General features: G+C 40.8%; 1 protein-coding gene across 9 annotated transcripts in view; it reads left to right on the top strand.

Annotated features, from left to right (window-relative positions):
• The window catches only part of LOC100644427 (RNA-binding protein Musashi homolog 2), a 122,332-nt gene that overhangs the window by 36,337 nt on the left and 70,579 nt on the right, over positions 1-15,416 (top strand). Inside the window, exon 1 of one of the 9 annotated variants that reach the window (XM_048407986.1) lies at positions 29-196. The exons of 7 other annotated variants lie outside the window; for them this stretch is intronic. The gene's annotated coding sequence lies outside the window, so the exon portion shown is untranslated. Of the gene's footprint in view, positions 1-28; positions 1,032-15,416 lie in introns of those variants that run through there. One more of the 9 variants, XM_048407985.1, reaches the window with a different exon arrangement.

The following is a 15,416-nucleotide window of genomic DNA, read 5'->3' as shown; positions in this document are numbered from 1 at the left end:
TAAGTCATTTCGAGACGTGCGAGTAGAATTAGACGCGTTAACGTCTCTGGTTGCTTCATCGATAAATCGTACGGTATCCCACACGTTTTGACCATAATTTCGGTCTATCGTAAATCTGGAATAGAAGACGGAAGATGTGCATGATTTATATCTATCTGTGAGAGAGACGTGAATCACCAAGCTTTTATATATAAAGGTAGAAAACTAAGAAAGATCGGCGTAGATGTTGTGCTTTAAGCTACCGATAGATCTCCGAACGGTTTCGTCCTTCACCCGGAAAAGGAAATTGAAGACCATCGGAGTACAGTTTGGTGCCAGAATCAATAATTCCGGCGGCAGGCGAAGGCGGAACACGCGAAATATTCTGGCAAAGTCGCGACGAATGACGGCGATCCGTTGTCCCCGTGATCAGAAGCCGTGAATCAATCCGTACACGCACGCATCAAGCGACCTAAATCCGCGTGAATTAGTCGCTCGATGTTGGAAGTGGCGAATAGTCCGGGTAATCGATAATCCGGCGCGAATCGCTCCGGCAAAACTTTTCTCCGTCGGAGAAAAACCGATACCAGTCGTTTTTGCTTTGGTATACCCGCTTGGAAAGCTTGTTTTTTTTCGTTTTTATCGGCCGCTTCGCGAAGATCGTGAACTTTATGTTAAAACGCGTCTCTGATCGAGTGGATTCGCCGCCGATCGATCACGAATTTTCGACGTCGCGAGTTATTAGGTTGTTGCATATGAAACGATCGATTTCATAAACGCGTGAAGATTTCAAGCTATACTAAAGTGACTAAAAGTGCTATTGAATAATGTTTATTGGATGTCGATGTAAAGTTTGAAGCTCGAGAGACGAAACGTAATCAGTGTTTTGTCGATCGTCTTATTATTAAAAGGGAGATTATGTACATATATGAGCGAACCGTGATTCCACATCGAATTGCAGTACCTGCACAATTTTAAATCTCGACTCTAACGGAATAAAAACCATATTAAGAAAAGATACAGTCTGCTGTTAACATCGAGTGCTCACTAAAGTAAGAAAACCTGAAGCCACGTTAACGTGTATTTGATTTTAATGCTGTGCCGAATTGACAGATACAATTTGTTAATTCCACTAGAAGATCGGTATTGCTCGGTATGGATCGGTAGTCACTGAGTTGAAAGGGCTAGCGCAGAAATTTTAGATCGAGAAATGGAAACAGAAAGATGAATCGAAATCTGATCAAGGTTGATTAAAATATCGAGATATTGAAAGATATTGGTCTTAATGATCGTAACTTTGTCTTACATCAGCCAAAATATATCGGCTTTACCAAATTATAATTCGATTATCGTCGTTTTCAAGGAAACTACGAAAGGTTTCAGCCGTTTCACCTAAATCTAATAATCTGGTAAAAGCTTACCTCAAAACTGTTGCATCCATCAAAAATACCACGTTGCGCGTGTCAAACTGCCCGCTTCCCTGCGCTTCCCTTGCAAATACACAAAGTTAACTCGATAAAAACTTTGTTGCATCCCGTGCAAGTAACTCGATCGATAATATCCATTACGTTGTTTACGAAAACGAACAATCGGTTTAAAGCCAGATACCCGATTGAAATTTCTTACGTATATAACCCGCAAGAAGCGTCGTAGTCGTTTAACAATGTTTCTCGGTCGCGTGCATCGAACGTTGCACTATGGAATCCCGTGTAACATTCTGTTGGCCTTCGATTTTTCGTTACTTTTGCAAATCGCTTAGTCGGCCGTTTTTCATTCTCCGTTCTGTCTAGCTTTCGTTCACGTGAAATAAAACGTCGACAGAAAGCGAGAAGGATAGACGGAGAGGAATGCGAAACAGGTTACCGAACAATAGGGAAAATTTTATCTCCGCTCGGTACGAAAAGTTGGTGGTTTTGTTTTTCTGGCTTTCTATCGACGATCCGGCCGGTTAATTTGCAATTATCGATTGAGCGGCTTTCGTCGGGATCCGAAAGCGTGTAAAGGCCGTCGAAACGTCGAACACGCTATCCGAGAGCAGTTTTATCCGAGCAAATTGGGTCACCGGTATCGTATTGCCAAAAGTTGATCGAGTCGAACTCTTCCATCCCACCCATTCATGCTATCGTTACGTCGGGAGCGAGTCTCCTAGGTAATGTCAGAAGACACCTATCGAGCCTGTTTTATCGTTAGACCGGTTAGACAACCGAACGTAACTTCTTCGTCCATGTTTCCGAGCAGTGAAATTGAAAAATTCGCGTAAATGGAGTTCATCGTTGTGGCTTTCGAGAGGTTACAGTCATAATTTCTTATTACAAATCTCGAGAGTTGATAGTTTAGTACGTACGGCGTACGAGTTTCGCGTATGCAGATGAAAGGATTAAAAAATTAAAGGAAAAAAAATCGAATTTTTAAAATATATAACACGGGGAAGAATAAATATAATTTTCGAAGAACACGATGTCACCTGTTTGTGTTGCTATACCCAGTGACATAACCCGAGATAACGATGAATGTGTTCCACGTAATAAACCTTGAACTCGAATCGTTGAAGACCATCGACGTTTCGCTGTCTTAACGACTTGTTCTCACGTAAACTAATCTGAAGCTGTCTAATTTATTGGATTACGAATTCAACCAGAATCGTATATTTTTCGACAATTTTTGCTTGAAACGTATTGCTCGAAAGAATGGCGCAGCAGCTTTATACGTGGCAAGTACTAGACGCGTCTCAAGCGCCCTAAACACTTTCAGAAGAAGTTTGGAAAGCATAAATATACCATTTTACTGGTTGCGTTATGACACTGTTAAAATTTACGCCCGCTTGATTTAAGCCGCGCCCATACGAAACCGTTCAAGCAATTTACCAGAGAATTCGCGTTTCACGAGCATATGGATGGCTTCTTCGCGCATCTACCTTTGCTCTATTACGTAAATATCGGATCACGTTGATACTATTTTCATGGTCTGTAGGTTATCTCACTATTTTCTAATTAAATATTGTAAATCTGGGTCGGCAAATGCAGATTAAGAGAATAATAATACAAATTGCATAATAGGAAGTTTAATTAAATGATCAAATAGTGGTGGGTTATTTTAGCGTGAAGGAGAAAGAATTTCATAGTTAGTGGAGCGATCGTCGGTGGACGTCAGCGGGGAACAGTGGTTCCCTATTTAGAATTTCATTTTGATCGTTTAATATTCCACGCTATGCGCAGTATGCCGGTGTTTGCGGCACCCTCGTGCCACGGGGTGTTTTCCGCGCAATCTTGCCATCTACTCTTGGCGCAACATCGTCATCCTTCAACTTTGCGAAACTTCCATTGCAAGCGTGTCTTCTCGTGGCTCTGTTGGCCGTTTCCTTGATGGAAGACACAGTGTCGAAGATTTTGTGGTATCTCCATCCTTTCACGCTTCGTGTTTCACATACGCAACATTCTAGATCGTATAAGTTGTTATTCGCTAAAAGATAAATACGTTTGTTAATACGTATAATTGGTCTCAGATCTCGTACGACGATAACCAGCTTCCTTCACATAAGTTTCGTTTATAGCGGAATTTTTAATTATCTTTCCTGTGTTCAACGCGCTTTCGTACCGCACAAATTCTTTTGCCCGCAATTGCGGCACATTTCACCGTGAACTCCTTACTCTCGCGCGTCAACACAAAAATCTTTCTATTTCGCGCAACGTTTAAATCGATCCTTCCTTCATCGAGATCGCGTTCTTTCTTTCGCGTTGTCGAAAGATCCCTCGTCAACCCTGGGCGAACGAAAGCAACTAGGTTCCGCGATTTACGAAATCGTCTATTTCAAACCTGATCGGTGGTTCATCGAACCACAGAATAGACTAAACCAGATGCTGGCTAAATCCGTAGCGTTTGGCGACTTTGGCCGTAACTTCAAAGCATCTTCTTGCGTCGGACATTGTCTAGAAAATTGTTATTTCCCAGTCGAGAAACCATTTCAATCGTGTCAAGGTATCCGAGCCAGAAATGTCCTTCGTATAGAAATCGTTATTAATTTCGACGAGATTATTGAGGCAGAGTATGAACGTGCGTGGAACGCGCGGGATTTACTCGGCCGTTTCGCCGTTTATTTCCAGCGTCATCTCGAACAAGCAGACGGGCTCGCAATGATTCAATCAAGCGTGAACGCGCTCGCTCCGCCAATCCGACAGTTTTATTGTTCTGGGGCGAAGGTGGCTGAACATGAAACTTAATGGTTGCACTGTTCTTGGCGGGATACCCTTGCTAGGATCCGCGTTGATTAATGATCGAGTACTGCCATAAACGCTGATAGATTCGCCGCTATGTATGCGAACCTCGCTCGTTACAGCTCCGGGAAAATGAGGAGGAATTCCTGCGAGTTGTATAAGCTGAGGTTTCCAAACAATACAATCACGATCGACGAATTTTCCATTCAACGAAATCGTTACTGAACGTCACATTTTTTTCTTCGCGTCGCGTTTCTCCTTGTCCGGATAAGATAGGCTTCGACGGCGGAAGGATCGTACAGTATCGAGCACTGCTGAATTTACAGCGAGTGTTTCTGACATTTGAGAAACTGGCGATAACTTGGATCCACCGGGAATGATCTTCGTTACTGTTTTTTTAACCACAGTATTAACGAGGCTACGAGTATCGATTTCGTTGATTCTGTTCTCTGATTGAGTTAACACGTGTACCACGTGAATCTTTATACCTTTAGGATGCAGAATCGAATGTTGGAAATGCGAAGTGACGAAAAATCACGGGACCGTAGAAAAAATGTTTCACGATAACTCGTATGAAACAAACGTTATGTAAAATTTAACGATGCAAAGACAAGTATTGTGGACAGCGAATTTATGCAGTGAATGTTTACGGATATATGAATGAATGTTATATATTTAAAGGGAATTAAAAGGTGCAAAAATGCACAGAAAACTCACACAAAGCTGTATAAAATATGGATCGCCGTAATACTTGATGGATGCGATTAAAATCTCTGCCTAGGTTCTATTTCTTTGGTCGAATTCGCAGAAATATAAATTTGCGTATACGTCCGCAGATGTAGGTGAAAATCGAATGTGTAGCGATCTAATTAAAGAACTTTAAAAAAGTAAAATGTATTTCTATGTATAGAAATAGTGCGGAAGTTATAATCGTCCAATCGGTGAACGTGTTAATCGAAAATCGACGTGGGATTGGAGAGCCGCGTTTTTCCTAAAACGAGCATCACTCTCCACGCTATGTTTAGTATTATAGAAACAGGCATACGAAGCGAATCGGACCTGTGTCTCCTTGCTAAACTGCGTCAGCTGGCTAAACTTGGAACTTAGACTTCGTCTGGCTTCCGTTGAACGGCGCTCGGCATACTCGACCATTTTTGTTTTACACTTTATGTAATCCTTAACGCGAACATCGCTTTCAATATTTTTAGAATCGCATTTTTCTTTCAACGCCTCGGTCTGGCGCACGCGGTCACCCGTCAATCTTTCATTTCCTATTCAAATCGTAAGAAATTGAATCACCGTATCACGCGTTGCTCTTCATTTTACTTGCGAGATATTTATCGTAACGTTGATCGATTCTCCATTTGTACGATGCACCTCGCACATCATCCCGTTATCAAAACGTCAGATTTTCAACGCTTGGTTTTTGAGAAGATCAAGTTTGAAGTTCAACGGATGCTATACGTGTAATCGTACGTGTAATCGCGCTGTGCGTCATTGACTCTTAAAACGCGTGTATTTACTCATACTGAAGATAGGTGCTAAATAGTTGCACCGAGTGTCTATTCTTCGGCCAGTCTTCGCACATAGTTCACTGCATCTTGAAATATTCTGTATACGCTATTCTCGTCCCCCATTATGCTCTTAAACGTCTCTATACGCAGTTTGTTTCTTCGTTTTGAACGTCGCGTCGAGGAGAATGGGAACGTCGATCGATGGAGAAAGTTGCGGTTCCTTTCGATTTTTATTTAAAGTAATCGCTAGACTAGTGTGCCAGTAGCAACGACGATGAAAATCATAGGGCCAGAAAGACAAAGGGAAGGCCGGCGATTCCGTGGGGGCAGCTAGGAGGCTGGAGATACGAAGGCCGAAACGAAAAACGTGCAGAAAGTCTATGTTACACAGCCGGAGAAAAAGAGAGAAAAGAACGAAACTCTTCGGCTGCGTAGCTTTCTCATTATCGCGATTGTTCCACGATGGGTACCGGTCGACAATAGGCGACACAGTTTTTTCGTCGTGGAAGAAAGAACCGTGCTGTCTCTCCTTTTCTTTCTTCTCTTGGCTTCTCTGTCTCTTTCCTCGTCTCCATTTCTTTCTTTCTCTTTCTCTCTCTCTCTCTCTCTCTCTCTTTCTCTCCCTCTCTCTCTCTCATTTTGTTTTTTCTCCTTCCAGGCTCGTCTTGAGTTGCAATAGTTTTCATTGTACCAGTACGTAGCTAGATACAGGTCTACAAACCATCAATAGTAGGTCATCGGCTGGTTGTTGGTACTCGCGCTTATTTACTTCCCCTCTTTCTCTCTCTTTCTCTGTCTTTTCTCTGATGTTCCTTTTCGAGCTCTGTTTCTCATTTTTCGGCTCAAGACGGTTTACGAAATAGATACAGAGAATAATTAAGATCGTGGCTAAATGAGAAAAAGCTAGCAGTACAAAACATTAATCGCACCTCTGGTATCAGATATCGCCCTCCATGTACCAATCTTTAGAATAAGCTAACTCCGAGCTCGAAATCTTGGAGGTTTCGAGGTTTCCTCGGAAAGTCGGTTGATAAAACGACTGATCCCCTGTTGTTCTTCGTATGTAATCGTGTTCTTCCTATGTAATCATATAGTCCGTGTTTGTTCAGTATTCGTTACCGAAATAATTCAGAACTAAGTTACTCATGTCGCGGCGTATCAACTTTCCATGTTTCCTCTTTTGTTTTACAACGAAAACGTTCTCACGCTTCCTTTCTCCGCTTCGGATTAACCTTTATACCCAGGTTGAGAAATCGCCTGGATTACAACGAACGCGCGGTAGCAGGAAAAAACAACATAATTTCATTCCGGTGATAAAAGTATGACGCGTTCGCAGTTAGCTGAGAACAGCTCCAACCTTCTCATTTCGCCTTTCATTTCGCTTGCTCGCTGGTGCTGAGAGTCTCGCAATTATACTTTGCAAATCTGCGATAAAATAGATTGCGAATGTGAATGTTTAAAAAAAAGGAGGAAAGAAATACTCTTTGGGAATCCGGTTATCGCATAAATCGAACAAATCTGTCGCTCTTTTTACCTGAGCCAGTTTGGCTTTGTAAAAGTAATAAACGAAATAATTTTCCCAAACAGAAAGCTGTCATTTCAAATTGTTTTATTATGTATATAAATTTTGAAATCTTGAAAATAAAGCGAAGCAAGTCTTTCTGCCATCTTGTATGAAAATAACGAAGATACAACAAATTTTTATGATAGAAAATGTTTCTATAAAATGTAAAGAGAAAAAGTAACAAAATAGTGGCGACAACACGATCGACTAACACGTGAAAAGGAGCGAAAATCTGGATTAAAATTACAGAGGGGGAAAGGATAGAGAACGGCGCCTCTGTAGAGGAAAAGATAATGGGGATGCAAGGTACATGCAAGGAAAATTATGTCGCGGAAATGTCGAGAATCTGTCTTGCTCGGTTCCCGTCGGTGAACCTAAAAAACAGCCGTCGAGGAGGTCGAGGAGACTCGCGGAGACACAACGACGTCAACGAGTGAGGAGACAAGATGAAAGGGATGAAATGGTCTCGTGACGCAATCAGTGGCGTAACTCGCTCAACGAAAAAGTTCTTTCGCTGCGAAAATCCCATTCTTTATTCTTCAGAAATTTTTTCGTAGAATACGAACGATATGTCTCTGACCAGCAAAAAGTTTACCCGATTCTTTTTACGCGGTAACAAAATGGAAACGCAACCGGAAGCTATAAATGATCCATAGACGAAAGAATACTTAGCGTGCGGAGCAGATGGCGTTACTACTTTCCAGTGATACAGGTCAACGCTAGGTCGGCAGATCGCCAAGTTTCTATGGACATAAAAGAAGTGAAACAGAGATTAGAAATCGTAAATGTTTTCTCCTTTAATTTAATTAATTAAAATTGTTGTCTCGTTAATTGTAATTGCATCAGCCTCTCGTGTGGGTTATTTGTTAGAGATGCAAAGGAATACAAAGTTACGATTATAGATTATTATGTAATCTTAGAACATCCTGGGTAATATAACGGTTCTTGTATGGATTTATGGCTTCGCATAAAGTCGATGAATTTGACAAGGAAATTGGAAGAAATCGATAATCGAAAAATTGGATTGGCGACGATACGCCACTGTAAGTTGCGCGGACTCGATTTATCTTTAGCTGACGTCTTTATCTCGGCGCAAAACAGTCCGGGTTTTTCACAGACTCGTGTTTCCACTATTTTCGATCTTTCATCCCCTTCCTCGTCCTCAGTCGCAGCCGTGCATCCCCTTGAAGACAGCAAATGGCACACGGCGCATGCAACACGATCTCTTTGTTGGCGAAGAATGAAAAAGTCTGGCGTGTATTGCTCCACCGAGCGGTTCGTGACTACACAAGGTACATTAAAAGATTTTCATCGGGGATTTCTGTGCTACCGTGCACATTCCCCGACGTCGACGAACAAAAAAAAAAACATTTCTGTGGAATTCCTGCGTGTTCGTCTGCGGTTTCATCATCAGAAGCAAAGTAATTACACATCTTGTTTTCTTGCACCGCGATTGATCCAACCTGACGATGGAACAGGATCGTTCGTTGAAACAACGAAGATTATTTTCATTCTTATTTCTATCTGGTTTATCGTGCAGTGGCTACGAAACGTATTTGCGTGCAATTGTATTTATTGTTTATTGTAACATCTGCACATAATCAATCGCATGCAACTATATTAAATTTCGTATTATTTGGTAGAATTTTCATGCAAATGGTCGGGATTCGCTTCATTAGATTAAATAGAGGGTAAATGCGAGTACTTTTTATTGGGCCATTATAAGTGAAAGGTAAATTTTAAGTATGGCTCTTTCGAAGATCGATCCAAGGATTTCCCGGTATCATCGTACCAAGGGATTAAATATTTGGCCAAGGTTCAAATTGCAGGGTCTAATTTGGCCGAGATCGGACCGTCCACGATCCCCCGTGACGTTTTCTTTCGCGTATTCCTTATAAACGGACACTTTCGATAAATTATACCGAGATGCTCGGACGAGCGGGCGTTCCACCAATCTTGGAACAAACTTTGCTCGTTTTTCCGAAAGAAAACTTGGCTTTCAAGTAGCCAAGATACATCGTGAGTACGCAATGCAGAATACAGTTTTAAATCTTGTAAAATCATCGATGCCGAACTAGAAATATCGTTCGTCCGTATGAAATAACATTAAATCATCTTGAAGAAAAGTACGTAAGTTTCGACTATTTTTCTCGATGGCTGTATAGATAAAATTCAGATCTAAAGACTGCTCGTTTTATAAAAACAAGAAAAAGGCATCACTCTCTGACCTTCTCTTTTTTTCTTTTTTTTTTATTTTTTTTTAAAAAAAGAAAAAGTAAGGACTCATTGACACAATTCAAAGCCTCGGCGTGTATGAAATTAAGTGGCACGTGAAAGCATACCAACGCTGGTTGGATGTCGGGGTCAAGAGATTAAAGCCTCGTGTACGCTACGCTACCTATGTGTGATGCGTCGAATTAAGCTAAGCCACGCTCGAGCGTTTACGCCTGTTCGAACATCTTTCTTCTTTTCGGTCTTATCCGCGCGATAGAATATCTTCTGGAATTTAATTAGGTATTATACGTGCTTGAGAATTTGATAAGCGTTTACTTAGCCCGCTCGTTTTCTGGAATATGGCTAGTCCGCGTGGAAATGCGCATAAACTATGTTTCGAGGAGATAATTATTCTAGTTTCAGTCCAAATCCGGTCTCGAGGCTCCTTTTTACGGGACATTGCTCTATCTAAGTTTGCTCGCCAAATACAATGGCAGTGGGATTCGGCTGAATTCCTCCAGAACAAGTTCTTGCTTTCTCTATGAAAGATTAACGTTAACCGTGCATATCATACTCAGACTTTCGCGTAACAACCACATTATCTGATGCTTCTTCTTCCAAGCAATTTCATATCGCTTTGCCTTTACGATTTGTTACTATATCGCGAGATTGCGGTATTATCAGTCGTACGTGATTAATTCAATAACGGTTCGTAGCTCTGTTTCGAATCTCGAATTTTTATATCAGTTGGGGCCATGCACCGATATGCTGAATCGACTGAAATGACGAAAGGTTTTTAATTACCCTTAGACGTTGACACGGCTAAACGTAGTTATAGATTTTTATAGTAACCTCGTTATGAACGAAGCGAAGAGAATTGTGATTTAGCAATGTAACGACGAAACTGCATTTCACGCGAATAGAAATAAGGCACGATAATAATTAGTTAGGTAATAACGTCGCGTGCTGAACGAATGTTCTCCTATCTTGGTAAGTAATCGCGGATGTGCACCACATTCATTCAACGCAAACTATGATAATTCAGATGTTAATTAATGTCGAGTACCGCATGGACACTGATTTCGTTCCATCTTCCAATTGCCTCGTCGTTTTCTGAAATTCCTAATTAAGTATCTACTTCTCATTAGTATTCCAACTACTCCACTTAACGTGTACCCATTTACTGAAAATCTTAATCGTAGATACGCTTTCTTCGCCCGCGAAAAACGCTCGTACCTTTGTCTATATCGTGAAAATCAACGTGCTTCGTACAATTATCTACATCGCCGGTGGATAAATGGAGGCTGTAAAGAATTGACGGAGGGCAAATTGGGTTATGACGTAGTTACATTGTCATCCATAAAAGTCGACGAAGACGTTCGATACGGCAAAATCGCCGATAATGTTCTTAGCCTCGACATAAATGCCATGTCAATTATTGGCTAACTCGACCCGATAATACTTCCGACAAAAGTCAGCCAGAACGTTGTTCCGTTCCCTAACATTTACCCGACATTCCGTAAGGATCGTTCACGGTAGCCGTTCGCCTTTAACACGCTTCGACTGGACCGAAGCTGCGGCTTAAAGATCCTAATTTTTCCTTGCCAAGAAAATATACGTCTCTCCTTGTTCCTGCTTGAGTCTGCTTCGTTAGGATAATCGGTCTTTTTCCTGGACTCGAGTAGAAAAAAGCGGTGACGTCACTGCAAAAGATAGGCTGACTCGTGGTATTTGTTTAAACATTTGTCATATGGAAAACATTTTTAAAACGAGGTAAATCTAAAAAATTGTTAAGATATTGTTAGAATGTTTGGGAATTGCTGCTTCGTTCGATATCGTTAAACTAACATGGATAGAGGAAACCATATATTCGATATTATAAATGGAAAAAATGAAACGTATCGTAATTGTAGCACGATCATAAATTAAAGATTTAACCTTTCGATGCACATACTCGTGACATGAATAGCTATGAAAGTTGGAAAGGAAATATCGATGGAAGCTAATACGATTTACAGACAGAATCAAAGGAAACGTGGCACGCTTGGAAAATCCATTAAGATGTGTAACTTAATCGTTTTTCAGCTGGTTGACTCTGTAAAAGAGAAGGACTATATGGAAGACGTACAAGCGATACACCAGCCATGGCCAACGAGAAACCGTGCCCATTCTGGTTTGCCCACGTGTTCGTTTCGTTCGTTGACTCGTTTGATCGGTATAATCGGAGAAACAGTGTACTTCGTGATACGTTCTTATTCACAAGAACACAATTTATACGATATGTTATTGTAAACTATTTCATTACTTACAGGCAAGCGCATGATTCGCAAGATTTTTTATTTATATGGAAGTTAATATCATTACACTTTCGAATAAACTATTCCCAAAATTGCGATGAATATTCAACCGCGTGGCTATTCACGTAAAAACAGACTCGAAGTATGCATTGTACGAATGAGATATAATTTCAGTACAATGATATAATCCGTACGAACACTAGCAGCATTTTCCAATAAGATCGCCGATAAGTTACGACTTAGACTCGCTGTTACATATTAAATTGCGAAATTCTTCGGATCGGAACGGGTTAGCGAGCGAGCTGTAACCCGTACTATACACGCGTCGAGTTGCGTAAAACATCATGCGGTTGCTTCGTTTCGAAGTAGATATACATTGATGTAAATAGTAAAGGGGATTTACGACTTCCTAGTCAAAGGCGATAGAGAAAGTGGACGCGATCCGCAACGTCGACGGCGCAACTTACCATTTATAGTCTCCAGCCGTACTCTCGATACGTCTTAATGGCTATAACATCCACGACATATCGCCCTCTTCCGACTTCGATCGCGTTCGCCTTACGACTTTCAGTCCTCGGAATTACCAATGAGACGCTCAAGCTTCTACTCGTATTAACTCTTCGCTATGAGGCTTTCAGACCGTCAAATATTACTATTATAATTAACAGATGATGTAAGTAACTCATACTGTTTATTATCCTGAATTACATTTAATTAAAGAAAAGAAGAAAACAAGAGTTAGAAAACAAGATACATACTGTATTAACAAAGGGAGTACACGAATAAATTTTGTATACAGGAAGAAGAAGGAACTTTGCATAGTGATAGATTCCCTCACCCTGTTTCCATATATACATAAATTATAGGAGCGGATACTCGATATTGTTGAAAATATTCATGAATCTTGATTAAAATTTCATTACCGTGGTAAAATAATCATGAGGTCATATAATCGTTCGTTTAATTCTCTGTAATATAGACTTGTGTTTATTTTCATCTGTATTTGACACGTTATAATTAATCATATAAAGTATTTCAATGTTCATACGCGTATAATTTTCCTACTATCGGAAACTGTGTCGTTGTGAATGCCAAAAATGCCTTCAGTTTCTAAAGCGCCATAGCGACAAAGATAACGGTAATAAAATGTGAGTGAAATTTCATTTCTTAGAACGAGCGAGTCTAGTTTTTATTCTCAGTCGTTCGGTTTATTCCCTTGAACAAGTAACTGTAGACAGTTACTTGAGTTGGATGCTCGCGATGAAAAACGAAGGTAGACACGCAAACGTATACATTCTACGACAAAGTGAGTCATTGGTACAAATACGAAAGTGTGCAGAAGGCATATTTGGCTGTTTTGTCTTGTAAAAACAAGGAAATCCACGTTGAAAATATTTCCACTGTTTTAAAGCTATCCCTGGCACCGTGCCAATCTCGTTGACCACGGGATATCGGTAAAAACCAGATCGAACGTGAGTTGAAATCTGCTTGGTTTGTGTTTCAAAGTCGAACAGGCTCAATGCGGAAATTTACTTATTCTCGCTTCTGTTTCCATACGCTGTGAACTGGCTCTAATGGTTCTAAATTTCAATCTTTCTAACGTTCTACGTGAAATTTATTTCATTTGATCGACGAAAGCGGTGCGAGAGATTATTTAGAAATCTTTTTCATTCTATATAGTTGAAAAGGTTTTAACGAAGAATACTTTTTAAATATTTTGCAGTACTTCATCGCTAAATTTGTTAAAAAGATACGTAATCCTACCTTTGCACGGTCGGTAGAAACTGTAAGATCATAATAGTGGGATTATCGTGTCATCGTGAAGAAGTCGGAAAAGAAGTAACAGGCGTCTGGCTCTTGACGAAATTGATTCCGTAGAAAACTAAAGAAAGGAAGAAAAACAAGCCACTCGACGTTGTAACCTAGATTTTGAGTGCGCTACGTGAAGCGGAAGACACAAGCACCCGCGAGATCCTCCCCGCTCGAATACGATCGCAAGATCCTTTCCGGCTTTTCTGCTTCGCTTTTTGACCTTTTTTTCGTACGCGTTTCACCGTATTCAGCTCGGGAATTGCCGGACCGACTACTCTCTCTCTCTCTCTCTCTCCCTCTCTCTCTCTCTGGCGATCTTCTCAGGATTCTCCTTGCTCCTTTTTCCCATGTAAATTGTGCACCTAACCCGAGCCAGACAACCGTTCGTGTCTCGCGGAACTCCGCGCCGTTTCGCTTCTTCGACTCGCCAGTGAAATTCGTTCCGCATTTCTCGAATGCTTTTCTCACGCTGTTCGTTTAGACTTTCGTGAATCCGACGATATATGTTTTCTATTTTATATGTTGAGAATTTATCTCAACGAAAGATTCAGGCTAACGCTTTTCGGTTAATGTTACCAAAGGCAATGCGCGAAACGCGAAAGAAAGGGTGGAATGGAATAGAAATCAGACGCACGGTCAGCGCACTCTGTGAACTTTATTAATTCTCAGCTTTCTAATTGGATTACTCTCGAATTAATTGGCACGATTAAACGGTCAGACTTGACATTACCGACGTCGACGAACTCATCCCCACTTTCCGATTTAAACACGCGGAAATTTATTACACGTCGTTTCGATATTGCTCGAGTTTCCTTCGTAGGGTCGCAGAAATCTCGCAGTTCAACCCTGACCATCTCTCTACACAAGCTCGCGATTTTACGACGTTTCTTTCAATCGAACTGCATCGCGATAAAGGTTAAGATAAGATTAGGGATAATCTATTATTTACCTTCCTTATTAAACATTCGAATAAGCGGATCGAACGTCCGAACGAATAAATTTCCGAATAAAATTTCTATATCATGTTCCATTGATACTTGGGCACTCGCTTCCTCGATTATCGTCGTTTATCGATTGTTTACGAATTCTATAGCTCAATCGCGACAGATCGCGTAGACATTTATCGGCAATTCGGCAATATGTATTTAAGATATTTCTACATCGTTTGATCCGCCAAATCCGAAGCTTTCTTTCTAAATATTTTTATTTCGCGAGGCAGAGATACGTGTCGATATGAACGTAACTTAACACGTTGAACTTTGGCCAACCAGCCGGAAGTTAGCTTGGAAGATTACCAAAAGATAGTTTGTGAAGGGGGAGGGCGGCAGTCATCCTGGCGCCCGTACAACCCCATTTGATGATGACCAGAAAATAAAAACAAAGAAGAGAATATAAGTTGCACGGATAGATTTGCATCGCAAGCGATTTCCTCTTAAAGCTTCTCATAAGCTGCTACACTTTTTTGCATCTTCCATGCTCCTCTTCTTACCACTCCCTCGATTGACACAGTTATCGATTATCCATTTTCCATTTTCCTAGCATCCCATTCCCGTTAATTTATTGATCTGTAGATCAAGAAATTACATTATCTTTTGAAACGTGCTTTATATTCAGAATATGAAACCCATTCTTTCTCTTCCAATAAATATAATTTCTAGATATTTGAGTTGCCTTTAACTCAGCTGCCTGCTGGGTCGCGCTTCGGCAGAATGTAATTTGAATGCAAGAACGAGAGATACCCATAGTCATTAAAGATACGAGCATGTCTCGCTTCAACAGGTGCAGGAGGTCGTTCTCTACATAACAAACCTGTACGTCATAAACT

The sequence above is a fragment of the Bombus terrestris genome, chromosome 8 (genome assembly GCF_910591885.1).
Source record: "Bombus terrestris chromosome 8, iyBomTerr1.2, whole genome shotgun sequence".
Taxonomy (NCBI): domain Eukaryota; kingdom Metazoa; phylum Arthropoda; class Insecta; order Hymenoptera; family Apidae; genus Bombus; species Bombus terrestris.
The sequence above is the reverse complement of the archived record's forward strand: the minus strand, read 5'-3'. Positions and strand labels throughout refer to the sequence as shown.